Source organism: Bos indicus, chromosome 2 (assembly GCF_029378745.1).
Source record: "Bos indicus isolate NIAB-ARS_2022 breed Sahiwal x Tharparkar chromosome 2, NIAB-ARS_B.indTharparkar_mat_pri_1.0, whole genome shotgun sequence".
Taxonomy (NCBI): domain Eukaryota; kingdom Metazoa; phylum Chordata; class Mammalia; order Artiodactyla; family Bovidae; genus Bos; species Bos indicus.
The window spans coordinates 84,216,507-84,238,187 of NC_091761.1; the positions used below are offsets into that span (position 1 = coordinate 84,216,507).

Below are 21,681 nucleotides of genomic sequence, written 5' to 3' on the forward strand. Positions count from 1 at the left end.
GGCGGAGACTGCGAGTCCCGGGACGGCGGGGGGGTAGAAAGGGAGACAGGAACCGGGGAGTCGGGGCTGAGTCCTTCGGGGATCGGGGCGCTGGGCTTCCCGCAGCTGCTGCAGTCGGCGGCGGCGGCGAGCCGGGCAGAGCGCGCGGTGGGCTGCGCGTGGGGCACCGCCGCTCCTCGTGTGCGCTCTGGGCTGCTGCCGGGTTAGCGATCGGGGAGCCTCCGCCCCGCGTGCGGCACCCGCGCCGGAGTCAGCCTCCTGCCGAGGCTGGGGAGCCGTGCGGGGAGAGGGGGAGTCACCGCTGAGCAGGCGGCGGCGGTTGGGGGGCTGCGCGCGGCCGGTTAGGGGCCGAGGTTGGCGTGGCCGGTGGAGGCAGGGACGCGTTGGCCCGAGAATGGGAGGGTCCGCAGTCCGGTCTCGGAGGGGCTTGGAGACAGGCGGCGGCGAACGCCCCCGATTCTTCCCCTCGCGTGCTCCCCTCCTGTGTGTCACCGGGATCCCCGGGAGGGAGCCTGGGCGCCGCTGTTCCGGCCCGGCTGGCTAACGGACGGTGGCGCCTCTGCTCCTACCGCGGGAGGCCTCGTGGGGGCTTACTTTCTCCCCGACCAACCGAAAAGCCGAGGCGGGGCGCGGGGGAGTTGATACTGAAGCCAGCTGGGGTCCCTGAAGCTGAGGGCTCGGGTGGGGCTGGGTCGGTGGGCGAGGCCGGGTGAGCCGGGAGGTGGCGCGGCTGCCTGGGCTTTGTTCGTGAAAGCCCTTTGGCGGAGAACCTTAGGGGGCCCACCAGGCTGCACTACGTCGGGGAACCTTCGTAGCCCCCTCTACGGGTCCAGGGATCTGCTGAACTCCTTGCTTCTCCCTTGGGATCCCCGAGTGCCCAGGCCTGGTGAGGGCGCAGGCGACATGTGGCTTCCTGTGGCTTCTCTAAAGAACTGTTCACGTGGGAGGGAGCCTGTCCACATGGCTGTCTTTATGAGCCGGGCACAAGGAAGAGAGATCTCCGCAGGATCCGCGGCCCTCAGTTGGAAGTGTCCCTCGCTCAGATCCCTGTTTTAAGTAATAAAGTAACATTAAAGCACATAATTTAAAAAGATGGTAGGTTATACTGTGGACTTTTTTTTAAAGTCTTTTACGCCGTTCAGTTCTCTAGTTTCACCTAGGAACTGAGTCATTCTTGATGGAGCAAAACGAGCAAGAGACAAGTTTACGTTCCTTTTGTGTGTGTGTGTGTTTTTTTTTTTTTTAGACGGGTATCTAAATTTACCTAATTGAGAACTAGCAAGTAATATATTGGAAAAACTGGAGATTTAAAATGTAGTTGATTGTAGTAATTCAATTGAAAGCCTGAAGATTCTTGTGTGCTGTTTTTTGTTAGGACTTAATTCTGCAGATGTTAAGTCATCTTGAGTCAGTCTCTTGTTCTAGACCTTGGGTCCATACCAGTTATCTCACATCCCTACCTGCACTAAATACTTGAAAGAGGATTATCAATGTATTATCAGTGATGAGTGATTAGAAGAAAAGAATGATGTACTGGAGGAGCTTTTAAACTTTTGTATGGTGAAGTTCAGAATGGTGATTTTAAGTATACGGAATACATAAGATTCCGGAGAATCCAGTTGTACTGAAATATAATTACCAACATTTTAAATATTAATGGTGAATTCATGCTTTAGTAAAGCATTAAATATCAAGAGTAATGGCAGGTCATAATGCCTAATTTCAAACTAGTGAGGACTGTAAATGTAGAATTTAATTTGAATGATTTATATTAGTAGTGTCAGGTGCTGCAAATTAACCGATTTTTTTTTTTTTTGGCCTATATTTATAACTGAAGGGATAACTAAGGTTACTTTACAATATATCCTTCTTCCGCATCCAGATTCTCAAACCTGAATTTTATATACAGCTCCCTGGTTAATAACCCCTGGGTAATTTGTGCTACTTTAGAAGGAGTGGTTAGTTATGAGGCGACGTCAATATATCACCTGATAACTTTTTGCTTCCCAGGTAGATCAGCGATGAAGAAATTGGCTGCCAATGCAGGAGACAAGGGTTTGACCCCTCGGTCAGGAAGATACCCTGGAGAAGGAAATGGCAACCCACTCCAGTATTTTTGCCTGGGAAATCCTATGGACAGAGGAGTCTGACAGGCTACAGTCCATGGGGTCACAGAGAGCGGGACACAACTTATCCATTAAACAACAGCCTTTACTTATTCTTCATGTTAATTTGTATTCCACTAACAGCTTAAAAGTCAACACACTTCCTCCACTTTTTTGAGCACTTGATTTGAAGCCATTTTTAGGAGGCCTCCAGTTTGGTATGCAGGTACTTCTCTAAGTGGTGTTTTCTTTTCATTTTTAAACAGATTTATTCATGCATTGGAGAAGGAAATGGCAACCCACTCCAGTGTTCTTGCCTGGAGAATCCCAGGGATGGGGGAGCCTGGTGGGCTACTGTCTGTGGGGTCACACAGAGTCGGACACGACTGAAGCGACTTAGCAGCAGCAGCAGCATGAAGAATATAGGGTATAGGTGTTATAACAAGGGTAATTATTCAACAACAGGAATGATTATTTACTTTTAATTAAAAGAGAATTATGTTGTTACCATTCTATTACCCCACTTCCTCGACCCTTGTTTTGGCCACTATTGGAGAGAATGTAGGGCTTGGAGTGAGACTTAAAGTTCAAAACTGATCCATTATTAACTAGTTTGGTTGCCTTGAGCAAATTTCTTTATCTTAATCTTTTATCTGTGAACTTGGAAGTACCAGAAAAATCTATCTCATGGTTTACTGTGACCTTTAAATGATGTAATGAATCAAAGGGCTACAGATGATTCATTTTACCTTCTTTTCTACATACAAATCTTACAGTTCATTAGTGGTTGAAGGACTACTTTTTATCTTGATTCCAGAATGAGGTTTAATGGTTTCTACTGGGCTGCTGAAGAGGATACAATTGTTATTCTATTATTCATATGTAATAATCCATAGAATTTCTTATTTTGTATTTACTAACTTATAATTACATATGTCTTTTTTCTGCCAAACTAAATTCCTTGAGGGGCACATACTCCATAGCTTTTTGTCAAATAGTACTTGTGACAGTGAATGTACAAAACTTATCTAGTGAATGTACAAAACTCTTTAATCAAATTAAAAATGTTAATTGAGTGATACAAAATTTAAATTCAGTACTAATCAAAGGAAATACTTTGGATTTTTATATGTCAGCCCTTATCTGTGTAGTGGCTATCTCAAGAATGGAAATGTTTTTGTATGTATATATCAAAAAAGGACTATCACTAGTAGTATTTTAAACTTACAAGTTACAAAAGAGTATACAGTAGGAAATGGAAAAGAGGTATAGGTGATCAAAACAGCTAGTTATTTTGCTTTATAACAGGTTTATAACCTATAAGGTCATCTTTCATTACCAGTAATTCTTATTAAAAATATACTAACTTTAGCTGTTTGAAGAGTTCGGGTTTGTCCTAACAGTTTGATGCTGCCCCCTAGTGTTTGATTCCCCTTGAAGTTTTCATTCCCTTCATCTTTACCTTTCCCTAAAACAAAACTCAAGTTGCAATTAGATTCTTTAGTGCTACTTACATAGTTTACTTTGAGATTTCCTCCAGCTGGTTAATGTTGCTATGAGTCATTTTGAACTGTTAAAAAGCTATTGCTTTTCATCCTAATGTTTCAAATAGAGGGTGAGTTTGAATGGAGATTGAACAGTATAAGTCCTTGTTTTCTTGCAAATTATGTTGGAGGAATTTTTCAGACAGAAAGAGGGCTGTATGTTAAATATGTATCTTTGAGATTAACTTTGTATATGAATAGTAGCAGTTACTTCAGTCTGGGTTTCTTCTGCTTTCTTCTGGGTTTCTTCTTTTAACTTAGTCCCATATAACTGTATTGCCTCCACTGTACTGAAAATGTTAAAATCACATAGCCTTTATTTTTTAGTTCAAGTTTTTTGGAACTTTGACTTTTATAGAATGACATTTGAAAAATAGTCTCAAGGACCTTTAATAACCATAAGATTTCATGTAGTCATTTATGTAAACTCTTATATTAAAATGTCAAGTTATACCAGTTATCCGTATTCCAAACTACTTTTTTCATTTTCATTTTCTGTAAGTTCTCTAAATAGACCACACACACACAAAACAGGTTTTTCCAAAATAAGCAAAATATATAAGCAAATATTCATAACAAATATTTACTATAGCCAGAATATTCAAGTGTGTCAGTAAATATGAGGCAATTTTTAACTGAAATTGTAAAGTTTAATTAACAATAGCATTATTGAAATTATTTTCAGCTGTTTAAGAGACCATGTTTAATATTCAGAACACAATAATTTATTGTCAGCACATCATAGAACATAACAGTGTCAAACTCTTAATAGATTTTTAGTATTAGATTTTTCATGTGAAAAGGTATTATTGAATGGGATGATGGTTTCAGATTTTTCAGTTCAGTCACTCAGTCATGTCTGACTCTTTGCAACCCCACGGACTGCAGCATGCCAGGCTTCCCTGTCCATCACCAACTCCTGGAACTTGTTCAATCTCATGTCCGTCGAGTTGGTGATGCCATCCAACCATCTCATCCTCTGTCGTCCCCTTCTCCTCCTGCCTTCAATCTTTCCCTGAAGCAGGGTCTTTTCCAGTGAGTCAGTTCTTTGCATCAGGTGGCCAAAGTATTGGAGCTTCAGCATCAGTCCTTCCAATGAATATTCAGGACTGATTTCCTTTAGGATGGACTGGTTTGATCTGTTAGCAGTACAAGGGAGCCTTAAGAGTCTTCTCCAACACCTCAGTTCAGAAGCATCAGTTTTTCAGCGCTCAGCTTTATGGTGCAACTCTCACATCCATATGTGACTTCTAGAAAAACCATAGGTTTGACTAGATGGACCTTTGTTGTCAATATCTTTGCTTTTTAATATGCTATCTGGGTTAATCATAGCTTTTCTTCCAAGAAGCAGGTGTCTTGGAAGAGTTAGTCGTATATGATTTTGTGATTTTATATTTATAGACTTTCCTGGTGGCTCAGTGGTAAAGAATCCGCCTGCCAATGCAGGAGAAGGGAGTTCAGTCCCTGTATTGGGAAGATCTCCTGGAGAGGGAAACGGTAACCCACTCCAGAATTCTTGCCTGGGAAATCCCATGGACAGAGCAGCCTGATAGGCTATAGTCCATGGAGTCCCAGAGTCAGACATGACTTAGTGACTAAACAACAACTGTTATGGTTTATATTTACCCTTTATAATATATGTTTTACTGCCGAAAGAGAAGCTATCACATGATTTTGCATTAACATTTCATACAGCCATGAAGGTGAATCATTATTTTATTCTGTTTACATGTGAATAAGTATACTTTGTGCTTTGTTGTAGAAGAACATAGCCTCATGATGAAGGAAAGATTGATTTATGTACTGTATCAAGATATTTAGAGTAAGATATGATATGTTATTACTTTGCAAATCAGTGAGGTCAGTAAAAGTGTAATATTTGAAATACATTTTATGTAATTATAATGTAATTATTACATAATTGTATGCATAATTACAACAAAATTGAGAACAGATACCATGTATTATATATAATGTATGTTGCAAAGCAACAGGATTATGTTTTCTATTCCCATGGACCTTGTTTAATGTAGAATTTCAACTGACTTCATAACTTGTTAATGTTTAGAATATATATGTTAAGATTTTTGTTTTAGATTAGCATACTCTTATTTTTTCAAGTAAGGTGAATTATTTGATATATATAGCAACAACAACAACCGGCATAAGTAAGTTTATTTTCGAGAAAATAATCATTAATTTAAAAAAAGAACTGAAGAAGGAAATCCACTAAATCAAATCACTGAAAGAGATTTTAAGAAAAAATGTTTAAGTGCATCGTAAATATAATATTATCTACAATATAATTTATGATTTGTATATAAACATGTTTAGAGCTTTTCCTCTGAAGATTTCTGCTTAAACACACATACTTGAAAGTTTTATTAAGGCTAAAATGTAAACTTCCTTAGTGAACAGATAAAAGACTACTGTTTGTTGGTTCAGCAGTTGTTTTATTTTCCCTAAAAAAGAAATGGATGTTATGGGTCATGTTAATTTTAATTACGGCTTTTTTTTTTTTTTTAAAGAAAACAATATTAAATATAGGGAGGAAAAAAAAAACTTCTTAAATTGAGAAGTCATAAAGAAATTGAAAAAATAAATTATAGACATCAGTGCATGTACATGGAAACACATCTATCCATGAAAGAGAAAATATTGTAATCAAAGTAAAAAGGCATTGGACAGAATCGAAGATGTTTTCTGCAGAAAATATGACTTGGTAATGTTACATACAAAGTTCGTGCATGTTTATAAAAATATTGAGACACCAGGAATAATTTGAAAATGTAAATAAGAATAAGGTAATTTTGTATTGTGTGTGTGTTCAGTCTTTTACAACCCCATGGACTGTAGTGTGCTAGGCTCTGTCCATGGGATTTTCCAGGGAAGAATATTGGAGTGCGTTGCTGTTTCCTTCTCCAGGGGTTCTTCCTGACCCAGGGATCAAATATGCTTCCTTCTTTTGCATCTCCTGCATTGGCAGGCTAATTCTTTACCCCTCTGCCACCTGGGAATTTTACCTGTTCCAAAATTAATAGTAGCAACTAATGAGAATACTATGACCATACAGCTGGTGGCAGTATAACCAAATTTAATTTGTCTAGAAAACAATTTGAAAGTATGTAACAAGACCTGCCTGAAAAGTATTCAGAATTTTGTGGTCTTTCCCCATATCTTGGACTTATCCAACCAAGCAGGTAACTAAAAACAGTAGCACAAATTGAAGTTAAAATGATTATATAATGTGATTAAAACTCTATAAACAAATGCTTGTGAAATCTTGAAACTGTAATTTACTTTCCTCCACATGTGACACAATGTGACTTTGTTCAACAGAAACTAAGATTTATAATTGCTGGATTTTAGTTTTTTCAGTCAGAATTATACATGAATATAGTTTAAAGAAATAGTTCTATGAAATTAAGGTTGGGGAAAGAAAAAAATCAGTTCTCTGTCTTTTACATTCTGCCTAGAGATATAAAGAACTCTTTTGGTTTCTTAGTTGTTTTGCTGTTCACTGCCATGTCTCCAATATATTCACAGCTTGTTGATTTTCAATTTTAGTCATTGTCTGCTTTGGATTTAGCACTCTTCCCACCTCTCCACGAACCCTCTCATTTCCTATATCCCAGTTTTTCAGTACAGTTATATTGTAATTCTGGTTTAGAACAGTAGTGTTATATTTTTATGGCTATAAAGGTTATCTGCAGCTGCAAACTGGTACTTACCCTGCACAACTTTTTTTCCCCCGGCATTAATAATTTTCTTATTTTTTCTTTTTCTAAATGTCTATATATCACAAAATCTACCCCAGTCTGTGTATCTGAATGTGATTCTTTAAGACAGAGAATGTGCCCTAAAACACTCTGTTTAAGAATTTTGTGTAGTTTTCTTTATACTGGAGAAGGTTGAACTTGATCATAAAGATGGATTGATAATTGATTAACGAAATTGGTGTTTGCTAGTAGAAATTAAGTAGTTTTGACATTTGAATTATAATTTTGTAAGATTCTGCTAAATGGCAGAACAGAACCATTTAACTTTGTTCAAACAACTGTAAGGACAGCTAAAATTTATCATAGAAAGCTTTCCTGGTGGAGAAGTAGTAGTCTGTGTTGTCAGCAGCATCAAAAAATGTTAATGTTATGAAAATGTTGCCTTGGAGATTCTGTGTTTTTTTTCCCCCTAATCTTATGGAAAGGAAGGATCATTTTACCGGGCAGTGCTTATGAATGGTAAGTTGGTACAAAACTGGAGACTTGTAACAGTGACAAGATGCTGAAAAAGGAAAATAGGAACAGTGACAACGAATGGAGTAATAAAGATTTGAGGCAGTGGCAGTAACTATTCTTAGAATGAAGGCAACGGTCAGGGATGATGAATGGAAAGAGAACACAGCTCTGCAAGTTGAAAGGAAAAGGCATGTGTTTCTCATCCAGGTCCTAAGGTTAGCCCCTTGTCTTTAAGTCCTCTTTATGACCACATGTTGTGTAGGTGTATATGCATTTGTAGTGGAAAGAGATTGAAGCTTATTAAATTGAAAGGCTAACTAAAATTATTAACATTTTAGTAGCTTCAAAAGGCATCACAATATTTTGTGATTAATAAAGGTCAGCCAGCTCATACATTTATAAATCTCGGATGTTCTTTGTATTCACAAGCAGCAAAACAGACACAGGAATGTCAAAGGTTGCTTTCTACAATATGGTTCCAGATTCCCTGTAATGAATGCTTGAAAAGCAGAGACTTCAGATAGTTTGAACATTTAATGAGAAAATGCAGGTTTGTACATGAATGTTTAGAATACAATAATAGATTTGATGTGTAATTGCTTGATCTAGTACATTTGATCAATGCTCATGTTTATATTCTGTCTCTTGAAAAATAAAAGAAGGAGCTCTGAATTTTGCCTGAGCTCCATTAGCATGCCTCTACTATTCTCATATAAATGAGTTGCAGGGTAAATATTAGATATTGTGCTTATTTTGGTAATAGCTCTATTGACATTCCAAACTGAGGTAAAGTAGGGGAATGAAAAAGGACACCTTGAAGCTCTAAGAGGATTTAAGTGTTCTTGATAAGGACTCATTACTGAAGTAATTTTATGCCATGAAGTTTTATAAAGTCAGTGAAACTTGTATGTCATGGTAATTCATTGCAACTTTTTCTCAGTTGGACGCCTCCTGTAATCTAAGAGTTGTTCTTGGATGTACTAAAACTGCATATGCTCTCGGAATATTTTTGATAGCATTCTTTGGAAGGAGTCAGAGCAAAAGGACCTTTTTCCCACTCTGGTTCTGTACTTTTTAGAAGTTAAGTGAAAGACGTGTAATCGTACCACATCAAATAGTGGTAATACTTCAGGTTAATAAACTTTACAGAGTACACATTTCATATACATTAATTCAGTTGGTGGATATATGAAGGGACTATTTCCCCTGTTCTTCCGAGAGGAAACAGTGACAATGAACTAGAGATGAAGGTTTCTGACTCCTGATTCTATTCTATGTGCATTACATTGGGTGGTTATATCAGAAATGGAATTTAAAATGGATCCAACTTCAGTTCAGTTCAGTCGCTCAGTGGTGTTCGACTCTTTGTGACCTCATGGACTGTAGCATGCCAGGCCTCCCTGTCCATCCCCAACTCCTGGAGTTTACCAAGTAAACTTGGATCCAGGAAGATCCAAGTTATATTACTATTAATAACTTGCACTTAAATAACATTTAAACATTTACAATAAAATGGAAAAACATTAAAAACATTATTTTACTTGGTCTTCATAATTACCGTGAAATAGAACAGGAATTAAAACCCCCACTTTATAGCTGGTGTAATAAAGAGGCTAAGTAATTTGCCCAGCATCTTATAACTGCTTCTGCTGCTAAGTTGCTTCAGTCATGTCCAACTCTGTGCAACCCCATAGACGGCAGCCCACCAGGCTCTGCCGTCCCTGGGATTCTCCAGGCAAGAACGCCGGAGTGGGTTGCCATTTCCTTCTCCAATGCATGAAAGTGAAAAGTGAAAGTGAAGTTGCTCAGTCGTGTCCGACTCTTTGCGACCACATGGACTACAGCCTACCAGGCTCCTCCGTCCATGGGATGTTCCAGGCAAGAGTACTGGAGTGGGGTGCCGTTGCCTTCTCCAATCTTAAGCTAGTAAGTGGCAAGACCAGGTTTCTGAGATCTTTACCTCTAGTCTCATTGCTTCTCATGCATTTTGTGTGTACTGCTGTTGAATCATAGAAGGAAACTAAATTGATGTCTGACTACATGGATAAATTTTGCTAAAGTAATTTAGTAATATACCAGTTGTATTATATTTATGTGATTCAAGATATAAACAAATTTCTGCCATAATAGTGAAACCTATCCCAAAAAATGAAGTCTTCTTTGAAATTAGGGTGCCATGTATATCATTGAATAGATTTTCATGTTAAGTTTACTTAATACATGATATATTTCTATAATCCAGGTTGAGGGTTTTAGTGATTTCTCTCTTGGTTTCCACCTTATTGACCTTTAAAATATCAATCTGGAACATTGAAATAGCTAGTTTTACAACATTGCTAAGTGACTTATAATATTTTTTCTCTGATTGTTAGTTTGTATATATATGTATTTGTATGTGTGAGAGTCAAGAACCTGAGACAGACATTAACTTCTGGTTCTTTCATTTGGCCTACATTTTCCTTTAAAAAAAAAAATCCCCTTGAGTAGAAGTTGTTTGCTTTGTTCTTAAACAAATGAATAAAGTATACACAGGATATACTTAGTTGGCCTCTCTAGTAACAGGAACCACATATTGGGAATTATTTTTCTTACATCAGTCAATCACTTTGTTAAGTAATATAGTGATATTAGGGCTTCCTCCGTGTCTCAGTGGTAAAGAATCCTCCTGCAAAGGAGATGTGGATTCAATCCCTGGGTCAGGAAGATCCCCTGGAGGAGGAAATGGCAACCCACTCTAGTATTCTTGCCTGGAGAATCCCATGGACAGAGGAGCCTGGCAGGCTACAGTCCACGGGGTTGCAGGGTCAGACACTTAGCACGCATACTCATAGTGATATAAACTTTTTTTTAAACTAACTGTAAATATTAGAGACCATTTCTTTTCCCTTTAAAATGTTTTGGTAGTATATTTTAGATGGATTGCATTAGTAGTTATCCCACAGTGTTCTGGTTTTTAAGATACACAGATACGCTGGTGTAGCAGAAAGAGCCCCTGACTTTCAAGTCAGGGGACTGCCATAAACTTGAAATATCACTTTAATCGTATGTATACTTCTGGGTCTTAGATATCCATGTATTAAAAAAAAAAGTGTTTAGTTGATTATACTTAAGAATCTTTTCATCTTAAACTTTCTACAACCCTATTTTCATTTGTATGAAATAAAGATCATTATCTTTCTTGAGGCAAAATACCTATAGACAGATTAGTGTACTTTAGATATGTTCTTGATTAAAGTGTTTTACTTACTTGAAAATTGAAAAAATTTTTTGCCATTTTATGTAGGAAAACTACAATTGAAAGCCTGTAATTAAAAATTTTTGTAAATCTTTATAGAAGAACTTACTATGGAGATTATCAATCCTGATTACTTCCTTTTAAAGTTTTAGTTAACCTTTTCCTTGGGTATAATCATATATTTTGTTAAGCAAGATTCTTGGTTACAAGTGATTTTTTTTCTCTGGTTAAAAAATGGATTTTCTGTTATGGTATTTTTAGGAATGCATGCAAAACTGGTAAAATTAGCATAAGATCTCTAATTTAGTTAACAGTGTTATATCAATGTCAGTTTCCTGGTTTTGAAAGTATACTGTGCTTGTGTAAAATGTTTTCATTGGGGAAAATTGGGTAAAGAGTACATGGGTAAACTGAACTATTTTCACAAGTTCAAGTTCTTGTGAGCCTTAAATTATTTTAGAAAATGTAAATTTATCTTTGGGTATGGTTAAGTATGGGTCTGTTTCTAGAAACTGCACATTACTGATTTTACTAATTGAAAGTTGAAATATGTATTCTTAATGGATTAAAAGTTATGTTTTGTCTGAAATATAGAACACCTCTAGAAAAGCACCCAGATGTTAAGTGTGAAAGTGAAGTGAAAGTGAAAGTCGCTCAGTTGTGACTGACTCTCTGTGACCCCATGGACTATACAGTCCATGGAACTCTCCAGGCCAGAATACCCCACTCTCCAGGAGTGGGTAGCCGTTAAGTGTAAACCTTGACAAGTTTATGAAGTGAACACATCTGGGTAACCAGCACCCATGGGTAAAGATAGAACACAAACTACAGCACAGAACTCCTGGCTGGTTCCTCTCATCACTTTCCACACCAAAGAATAACCACTAGCCTCACTGAATATTTAGGTCTGATGTTAGTGTTAAAATATTAGTGAATTTTATAAAAAATGTGGGTTTCATTTTTTCTTTGTGTCAAATGTAATGTATTTACATCAGAAATAGTGTACACAGCGCAATGACTAAAGTACTTAATTGTGAATTAAACTGACCCTTCATGTAGAAATTATACAATGAGAGAATACTTAAACCTTTCACTGTGATAGTAAATTGGAAATCAGTAACAAAAGATGAAATTAAATGTGTGGTAGCAACTACGAGTTATTTTCCAGAAACCATTCTTTTCTTGTGCAGTAGGATTATGCATAGCTGTCTGTAGTACCCAGAAGTCTTGAGTGAATAACTTAATGTATATTTGCTGAATTGAAAACCAAATCAGTTATAAAACTAATACTCTTAATTCCCAATACTTTAAAAACTGTGAGACGTAAGTGACAGCAAAAGATTTTGTCTAGGGCAAAACTGAGTCCTGTAAAGGCCAGTATTTAGGATTGAGTGGTAAATGGACTTGGGCAACATTTCCACCATTCCTGCCTCTACCACGAAGATCTTCTTTTTGCTATGGATAGAAAAGGATCCTTAAGAAAAGGATTCCATAGAATGCTTGGGAAACTGTAAGTTGTAGGTGAGACTATATTTTCCAGTCTCCTTATTTATTTGATTGATTGAGCCGATGTGGCTGTGTTCTTGCCAATGAAGTCTGAGAAGTGATGAAAGCAATATCTACTTTATTTGCTGCTTCAGAAATTTCCGAACCTGGATTTCCATTGTTTTACCACTGACAAGAATAGCCCTCATGTAAGATGGATGTGTCTCTGACTGACTGGGACTCACAAACCTGGAGCAGTCATCTTGGACGGGTATTAAGAGAAATAAACTTGCTTGTTTCTTAAGCCACTACCCTTTGAGAAAGGCTTCTTTGCAATAGCTGCTTAGTCTGTGCTGACAAATGCATACTTCATCCAAGTGATTCTTAGGCACATATCTGCTATAGCTGTTCTAAAGTTGCAAAGTTAATGTATGATTTACTTTTAAGAATACTTAGCACAGATTTAAATATTACCTGTATAATGTCATTCATGTATTTATTTGCCTTCCTGTGATGCTTTCTTGAATGTAAATGATTATGATTAGGGGACTCAAGATATCAGAATCTTTTCAGTAAACAAATTGAATACATTTAAAAAGTGTTTAAAAATGACAATTTAAAGCTCATATAGATCACTGACATTTTTTGTGTTGCATGGAGTCATTCATTTGCTGTTGCCTGATCAATATGTATGTATGTTTTATTTTCACCACTGGTACTTATTCATTTGACAGTGGGATAATATGCACTGAAGAAACGGCAAGACATTTACATGTCAGATGAACAGAGCAACGTTCATTCTGAGTATCGCCTTTCACTAGCATCTTCTAGTGGAAAACCAAGGTAATTGTAGGGTGTGTAATGTCCTCTTTCTGCTATTAATAGCAATTGTCTTAATTATCTATGCTCTTTCATTTTCATTAGTCTATAAAATTGATATGTTTTAAATGGTGACTTTATCCTTGAGACTGTTATATAAGAAACTGAAGTGTTTGGATTAAAAACCAAAATCTCCAACTTAATGTAGCTTTGGGATTAAATATATTTTATAGACTATTTTTCAAAATTCTTAACTCCCATAAGCCACATATGATAATTAAACCTAATTTATTCAGGTAATACTCAATTTAATTGAGTATCATTTGATATAAATGGGAGTGTTTGATAATTTACTTGTATAGGTAGTGTCTCAAACTTTAGCTAGCAACAGACTCAACTAGGAAGACTGGTTGACACTGCTGAGCCTAATCCCAGAGTTCAAGATTTAGTAGGTCTGGGTGGGGTGAAAGAATTTACATTTCTAAGAAATTCTCAGGTAATCATGATATGGCTTCTGCTGCTCCTCCAATATATGTTGATTAATCACTGATGGTGGTTAGGTATCAAACTTTAAAAAAGTACATACTGTACAGGTGACCTCTGACTTAGGGTATTTTGAATTTACAGTGGTGAAAAAGAAGTATGCATTCAATATTTGAATTTCAAATTTTTATCTTTGCCCAAGCTAGTGATACACAGTACAGTACACTCATGATGCTGGGCCGTGGCAGGGAGCTGTAGCCCACAGTCAGCTGTTCAATCACAGGGGTAAACAGGCATTCTGTATCGATTCATACAACCTTTTTTTTTTTTTTCCATACAACTTTCTGTTTTTCACTTTCAGTATTCAGTAAAGTTCATGAGATTATTATGAAACAGGCTTTATGTTAAATGATTTTGCCCAACTGTAGGCTAATTAATGGTAAGTGGTCTGAACACATTTAAAGTAGGCTGGGCTAGCTATGATGTTCAATAGATAATGTATATTAAATGTATTTTCAACTTAGGATATTTTTCAAGTTAGGATGGATTGAGGCAGCAGTGTAAGGTAGTTTCTGTTTCTTTACATCAGATTTTTGATTAACATCTGGTATTTTCAGGTATTAATTTTTGCCTCTTAATGTCTTATGTTCTTCTTTATATCATATACAAAATCATTGTTACTGATTCTTTTTCTGGACTCTGTTCTTTGGTCTATCTGTGTTATTTTAGTTATTGTAACTTTCTAAAAAGAAGTCTTTGTCATCTTGTTAATTTTCTGAACTTTGTTGATGGCCCTTCGGTTTTGCTCTTTCATGAATTTTTGGATGAGCTTATGCAGTCTCACGAAAAGTTGAAAGCTGCAGGATTTTGACTGACATTGAATTAGACTATGTATCTTAAGGTGTTTATTCCATTCATGTAAGTGGTCTTTGTACAGTTTTTGCAATTCTTCTTTACTGTCCTTCAACAGTATCTTATACACTTCTCCTTTTAATGGTCTTACTCTGTTTCTGTCTAGGAACCTAGTAATTTTTGTTTATCATTGTGTTTTCTAATTGGTTTTCACTGGATAAAATATGATATTTAAAAACTTTTTATTGAAATACTATATGTATACAGAAAAATAAACAGTATGATAAGTACAGTGAATTATCACAAAGTAAACATTACCATACCCACTCCAGTGTTCTTGCCTGGAGAATCCCGGGGATGGTGGAGCCTGGTGGGCTGCCATCTATGGGGTCACACAAAGTCGGACACGACTCAAGTGACTTAGCAGCAGCAGCAAACATTACCGTTACTGAAGAAAGAGAACATTATTACAATTTCCAATCCCAATTATTACCCCCTACCTTCCCTTCAGAAAATAACTATTAAGGCATCTTGGTTTAGTTTTGCCCATTTTAAATTATATATAAATAGACGTGTATTTATTTAAAAGTCAGTGTTTTATTTAGTGTTTGTTATCTTTTTTTGTTGTTGTTCAGTCACTAAGTTGTTTCCAACTCTTTGCAACCCCATGGACTGTGACACACCATGCTACCCTGTCTTTCACTATCTCCTGGAGTTTGCTCAGACTCATGTTCATTGAGTTGATGATGCCATCTAACCATCTCATTCTCTCTTGTCCCCTTCTCCTCCTGCCCCCAATCTTTTCCAGCATCAGGGTCCTTTCCAGTGAGTTGGCTCTTTGCATCAGGTGGCCAAAGTATTGGGGCTTCAGCAACAGTTCTTTTAATGAATATTCACAGTTGAATTCCTTTAGGATTGACTGGTTTGATCTCCTTGCAGTCTTTAGGGACTCTCAGGAGTCTTCTGCAACACCACAGTGCTAAAGTATCAATTCTTTGGTGCTTAGCCATCTCTATGGTCCATCTCTCACATCTGTTCATGACTACTGGAAAAACCATAACTTTGACTATATGGACCTTTATCAGCAAAGTGATGTTCAGGCTAGTCACATTTTAAGTGTTCAGTAACCACATGTGGCTACTGGCTACTGTGCTGGAAAGTATAGATCTAAAAGGTTTATTTGGGAGACTTAGCTTCAAGACCTTCAATATAGGATATAATATGCATTATAAAGGAAAGACTGATAAAATATACAGTTACCTTTTGCTTAGTCTCGATTTGTGAGATTCATTTATGTTAGTGTGTGAAGCTTTAATTTTATTTTCATTCCTGTGTAGTATTCCATTGTAAAATTGTTCTGTTTTATTCATTTATGTGTTTATTAACATTCTACTGTTGATGGACCTTTGGCCTTTTACTTGTTTTGAGCTATGATGAATAATGATTGTGTGAATTTTTATGTTCCTTCATTTCTTTTGGTGTTCCTGTACCTGGGTTTCTGCATACATCCAAGAGAAGTATTGCCATGTGAAAGGATATGCTTATGTTCATCTTCTGGTAGATCCTGCCAAACAGCTTTCCAAAGGTTACCAATCTACAGTCCCACCAGTAGTGTATGCAAGTTCTAGTTGACTCCATATTCTTGCCTACATCTTTTATGTTTTATTCATTCTGGTGGGTATGTGGTAGTATCTACTTGTGATTTTAATTTACAATTCTCTATTAAGGTTGAGAATCTTTTCATATGCTTCTTAGTAATTTGGCTAACCTCTTATAAAATACCTGTTCAATACCTATTTTTCCATTGAGTTGTCTCATAATTTTCATATTGACTTGTAGCAATTCCTTATATATTCTTGACTATTAACATTGCCATACTCTTCTGCCAATCTGTTGTTGCCTTTGTTTTTTCTCTTGATGAATATTAATTTCTTTATTTTAATGTAATATATTTTATCAGTCTTTCCTTTATAATGCATGTTATGTCCTGTCTTGAAAGTCATGAAATTAGTTTCCCAAATAAATCTTCTAGGTCTATACTTTCCAGTACAGTAATTAGTAGCCACATGTGGCCACTGAGCATTTGAAATGTGACTAGTCTGAATTAAGATGTCTTTGGACACAAATCAAGCCTCAGTAAATTTAAGAAAATTGAAATCATACCAAGCATCTTTTCTGGCAGCTACACTAAGAGACTAGATACCAATTACAGGGGAATAAACTGTAAAAAAAATACAAACATGAAAATTTAACAATATGTTTCTAAATAATGAACACATTACTGAAGACATTAAAAGGGAAATCAAAAAATTCCTAGAAACAAATGACAGTGAAAACATGACCGAAAATCTATGCACTGCCACAAAAGCAGTCCTAAGAGGTAAGTTGATAGCAATGCAATCCTACCTCCAGAAACAGCAAAAACATTGAATAGAGAACCTAACTTTATCCCTGCTGCTGCTAAGTTGCTTCAGTTGTGTCCAACTCTGTGTGACCCCATAGACGGCAGCCCACCCAGCTCCCCCGTCCCTGGGATTCTCCAGGCAAGAACACAGGTTTGGGTTGCCATTTCCTTCTCCAATGCATGAAAGTGAAAAGTGAAAGAGAAGTCACTCAGTCGTTTCTGATTCTTGGTGACCCAATGGACTGCAGGCTACCAGGCTCCTCCATCCATGGGATTTTCCAGGTAAGAGTACTGGAGTGGGTTGCCATTGCCTTCTCCACTTTACCTAGAACAGCCTAAAAAAGAACAGAAAAACTCCAAAGTTAGTAGAAAGAAATCATAAAGATCAGAGCCAAAATAAATGAAAAAGAAATTAAGGGAACAGTAATAAAAATTAATAAAACTAAAAGCTGGTTCTTTGAGAAGATAAAATTGAAAAACCATTAGCCAGACTCATCAAGGAAAAGGGGGAGAAGGATCACATCAACAAAATTAGAAATGAAAAAGGAGAGAGATTACAGCAGACAACACAGAAATACAAAGGATCATAAGAGACCATTATGAGCAACTATATGCCAATAAAATGGACAAACTGGAAGAAATGGACAGATCCTCAGAAAAGTTCATCCTTCCAAGACTGAACCAAGGAGAAAGAAATTAAGAACAACCGAATCACAAGAACTGAAATCTAAACTGTGATAAAAAATCTCCCCCAAAACAAAAGCTCAGGGTCAGATTGCTTCTCAGGTGAATGCTGTCAAACATGTAGAAAAGAACTAACGCCAATACTTCTGAAGATATCAGAAAATCACAGAAGGAACATTTCCAAACTCATTCTATGGGGCCACCATCACTCTGATAACCAAAAACAGATAAAGCTATAGCAAAAAAAGAAAATTGCAGGCCAGTATCACTGGTGAACATAGATGCAAAAATCCTCAACAAAATTCTAGCAAACAGAATTCAGCAACACATTAAAAAGATCATATACCATGATCAAGTTAGGTCATACCAGGGATGCAAAGATTCTTCAATATATGCAAATCAATGTGATATACCATACTAACAAATTGAAAGATAAAAACCATATGATAATAGATGTCAAAAGCCTTTGACCAAATTCAGCACCCATTTATTAAAAAAAAAAAAAAAAAAACCTTCAAAAAATGGGCATAGAAGGAACCTACCTCAAAATAGTAAAGACCATATATGATAAAACCCACAGCAAACATTATTCTCAATGGTGAAAAACTGAAAGCATTCCCTCTAAGATCAGGAACAAGACAAGAGTGCCCACTCTTGCCAGTATTATTCAGTATATATTTGGAAGTCCTAGCTATGGCAGAGTAGAAAAAGAAAAGGAGTCCAGATTGGAAAAGAAGTAAAATTCTCACTGCAGATGACGTGATACTATACAAAGAAAACCCTAAAGATAGTGTATCCGAAAATTAACTAGAGCTAATCAGTGAATTTAGTAAAATCACAGGATACAAAATCAATACACAGAAATCACTTGGATTCCTATACACTAACAATGAAAAATCAGAGATTAACAAATCAATCCCATTTACCATTGCAATAAAAAGAATAAAACATGTAGGAATAAACCTACCTAAGGAAACAAAAAAGCTGTATATAGAAAACTATGACACCGATGCTGGAAATCAAAGATGATATAAACAGATGGAGAGATATTCCATGTTCCTGGGTTGGAAGAATCAATATTGTGAAAATGACTCTACTGCTAAATGCAAACTACAGATTCAGTACAATCCCTATCAAATTACCAATGGCATTTTTCACAGAACTAGAACAAAAAATTTCACAATTTGAATGGAAATACAAAAGACCCCGAATGGCCAAGGCAATCTTGAGAAAGAAGAATGGAGCTGGAAGAATCAACTGTCCTGACTTCAGACTATACTATAAAGCTACAGTCATCAAGACAGTATGGTACTGGCATAAAAACAGAACTATAGACCAATGGTCTGAGCTACCCCATGTCTGAGGTCAGGCAGAAGCTGGGAGGACCCTGTGCCTGAGGGGCAGTGGCCGAGAGGAGCTACCCCCCGTCCGAGGTCAGGGGCGGCGGCCAGGAGGAGCTATGCCACGTCTGAGGTCAGGGGCGGTGCCCAAGAGTGCCAGGCCGCAAAGCACAGGAGCAGCCGAGAGGAGCTACCCACTGCCTGAGGACAGGGGTGGCAGCTGGGAACAGTTGCCCCATACCCGAGGACAGGGGCGGCGGCTAGGAGGAGCAACCCCACATCCAAGGAGCAGTGGCTGCGCAGGCGCAGAAGAGCCTAGAGGAGCTGTTCCACGTTCAAGGTCAGGAGGGGCGGCAGTGAGGAGATATCCCTTGTCCAAGGTAAGGAGCAGCGGCTGCGCTTTGCTGGAGCATCCTTGAAGAGATACCCCACGCCCAAGGTAAGAGAAACCCAAGTAAGACAGTAGGTGTTGCAAGAGGGCATCAGAGGGCAGACACACTGAAACCATACACACAGAAAATTAGTCAGTCTAATCACACTAGGACCACAGCCTTGTCTAACTCAATGAAACTAAGCCATGCCCTGTGGGGCCACCCAAGACGGGTGGACATGGTGGAGAGGTCTGACACAATGTGGTCCACTGGAGAAGGGAATGGCAAACCACTTCAATATTCTTGCCTTGAGAACCCCATGAACAGTATGAAAAGGCAAAATGATAGGATACTGAAAGAGGAACTCCCCAGGTCCGTAGGTGCTCAATATGCTACTGGAGATCAGTGGAGAAATAACTCCAGAAAGAATGAAGGGATGGAGCCAAAGCAAAAACAATACCTAGTTGTGGATGTGACTGGTGATAGAAGCAAGGTCCGATGCTGTAAAGAGCAATATTGCATAGGAACCTGGAATGTCAGGTCCATGAATCAAGGCAAATTGGAAGTGGTCAAACAGGAGATGACAAGAGTGAATGTCGACATTCTAGGAATCAGCTAACTAAAATGGACTGGAATGGGTGAATTTAACTCAGATGACCATTATATCTACTACTGTGGGCAGGAATCCCTTAGAAGAAATGGAGTAGCCATCATGGTCAACAAAAGAGTCTGAACTGCAGTACTTGGATGCAATCTCAAAAACAACAGAATGATCTCTGTTCGTTTCCAAGGCAAACCATTCAATATCACAGTAATCCAAGTCTATGTCCCAACCAGTAATGCTGAAAAAGCTGAAGTTGAACAGTTCTATGAAGACCTACAAGACCTTTTAGAACTGACACTCAAAAAAAGATGTCCTTTTCATTATAGGGGACTGGAATGCAAAAGAAGGAAGTCAAGAAACACCTGGAGTAACAGGCAAATTTGGCCTTGGAATACGGAATGAAGCAGGGCAAAGACTAAGAGAGTTTTGCCAAGAAAATGCACTGGTCATAGCAAATACCCTTTTCTAACAACACAGACTCTACACATGAACATCACCAGATGGTCAACACCGAGATCAGATTGATTATATTCTTTGCAGCCAAAGATGGAGAAGCTCTATACAGTCAACAAGAATAAGACCAGGAGCTGACTGTGGCTCAGATCATGAACTCCTTATTGCCAAATTCAGACTGAAATTGAAGAAAGTGGGGAAAACCACTAGACCATTCAGGTATGACCTAATCAAATCCCTTATGATTATACAGTGGAAGTGAGAAATAGATTTAAGGGACTAGAACTGATAGAGTGCCTGATGAAATACGGATGGAGGTTTGTGACATTGTACAGGAGACAGGGATCAAGACCATCCCCATGGAAAAGAAATGCAAAAAAGCAAAATGGCTGTCTGAGGAGGCCTTACAAATAGCTGTGAAAAGAAGAGAAGCGAAAAGCAAAGGAGAAAAGGAAAGATATAAGCATCTGAATGCAGAGTTCCAAAGAATAGCAAGAAGAGATAAGAAAGCCTTCTTCAGCGATCAGTGCAAAGAAATAGAGGAAAACAACAGAATGGGAAAGACTAGAGATCTCTTCAAGAAAATTAGAAATACCAAGGGAACATTTCATGCAAAGATGGGCTCGATAAAGGACAGAAATGGTATGGACCTAAAAGAAGCAGAAGATATTAAGATGAGGTGGCAAGAATACACAGAACTGTACAAAAAAGATCTTCATGACCAAGATAATCATGATGGTGTGATCATTCACCTAGAACCAGACATCCTGGAATGTGAAGTCAAGTGGGCCTTAGAAAGCATCACTACGAACAAAGTTAGTGGAGGTGATGGAATTACAGTTGAGCTATTTCAAATCCTGAAAGATGATGCTGTGAAAGTGCTGCAATCAATATGCCAGCAAATTTGGAAAATTCAGCAGTGGCCACAGGACTGGAAAAGGTCAGTTTTCATTCCAATCCCAAAGAAAGGCAATGCCAGAGAATGCTCAAACTACCGCACAATTGCACTCATCTCACACGCTAGTAAAGTAATGCTCAAAATTCTCCAAGCCAGGCTTCAGCAATAC

At 37.8% G+C, this 21,681-nt stretch overlaps 1 protein-coding gene across 10 annotated transcripts in view; it reads left to right on the top strand.

Moving 5' to 3' along the window:
• The window catches only part of SLC39A10 (solute carrier family 39 member 10), a 163,521-nt gene that overhangs the window by 94,320 nt on the left and 47,520 nt on the right, over window positions 1–21,681 (top strand). For 5 of the 10 annotated variants that reach the window (XM_070769597.1, XM_070769613.1, XM_070769610.1 and 2 more), the window contains one exon: window positions 13,339–13,447. The exons of 2 other annotated variants lie outside the window; for them this stretch is intronic. The gene's annotated coding sequence lies outside the window, so the exon portion shown is untranslated. Of the gene's footprint in view, window positions 1–34; window positions 9,811–12,759; window positions 12,876–13,338; window positions 13,448–21,681 lie in introns of those variants that run through there. 3 more of the 10 variants (XM_070769605.1, XM_070769623.1, XM_070769626.1) reach the window with 2 other exon arrangements.